Genomic DNA, 1,036 nt, shown 5'->3' on the forward strand with positions numbered 1-1,036 from the left:
CGGCAAACAAGAATTTTAATATACATTAAGAAAAATAGAAAAGCAAACTAGAATTTAACACACATTAAAAAAAGAGCGGCAAACGCCAATTTTAACATACATTTAACCATTTAACACATTTTTTAATGTATATAAAAAATAGAGTGGCAAATGAGAATTTTAATGTTCATTAAAAAATTGAACAACAAACTCAAATGTTAATGTTTATAAAAAATAGAGCGGCAAATACAAATTTTAACGTACATTAAAAAAAGAGCAGCAAACGGCAATTTAAACATACATTTACATTTTTTTAATGTACATAAAAAACAGAGTGGCAAATGAGAATTTTAACGTTCATTAAAAATAGAACGACAAACTCTAATTTTAATGTTTATAAAAAGTAGAACGACAAAAAATAATTTTTATGTTCATTAAAAAAAATAAAACAGCAACTGAGAATTTGAACACATTTTAAAAAATAGAGCGGAGTATAGAGTGGAGAATTTTAACATACATCAAAAAATAGAACGACAAACTCTAATTTTAATGTATATAAAAAACAGAGTGGCAAATAAGAATGTTATTACAAATTAAAAAACAGAGCAGTAAACAAGAATTTTAGAAAATTAGATCGGGAAACGAGAATTTATAACATACATAAAAAAAAAAAAACGGTAAACGAGAATTTGAACACATTTTGAAAAATAAAGCGCTGAATAGAACGGAGAATTTTAACATACATCAAAAAATAGAGCAGCAAACGCCATTTTTAATGTATATAAAAAATAGAGCAGCAAACAAGAATTTTAACACACAATGAGAAATAGAGCAACATACGTGATTTTTTACACACATTCAGATAGCGACAGCAGATGCAAACTTGACTTGCGTGAATATAAAGGCATTAAATGCAAATTTTAGCACGTATTGACACCGATGCAGCAGACGACAATTTGTCGAGCGTCAAAACAAAGGAAGCAGACACGAAATTTGGCGCACATTGATATAGAGCAGGGGTCTCAAGCTCAAATCAGCCGGGGGCCGCTGGAGGCAG

This window comes from Oryzias melastigma, unplaced genomic scaffold (assembly GCF_002922805.2).
Source record: "Oryzias melastigma strain HK-1 unplaced genomic scaffold, ASM292280v2 sc02108, whole genome shotgun sequence".
Lineage (NCBI taxonomy): Eukaryota > Metazoa > Chordata > Actinopteri > Beloniformes > Adrianichthyidae > Oryzias > Oryzias melastigma.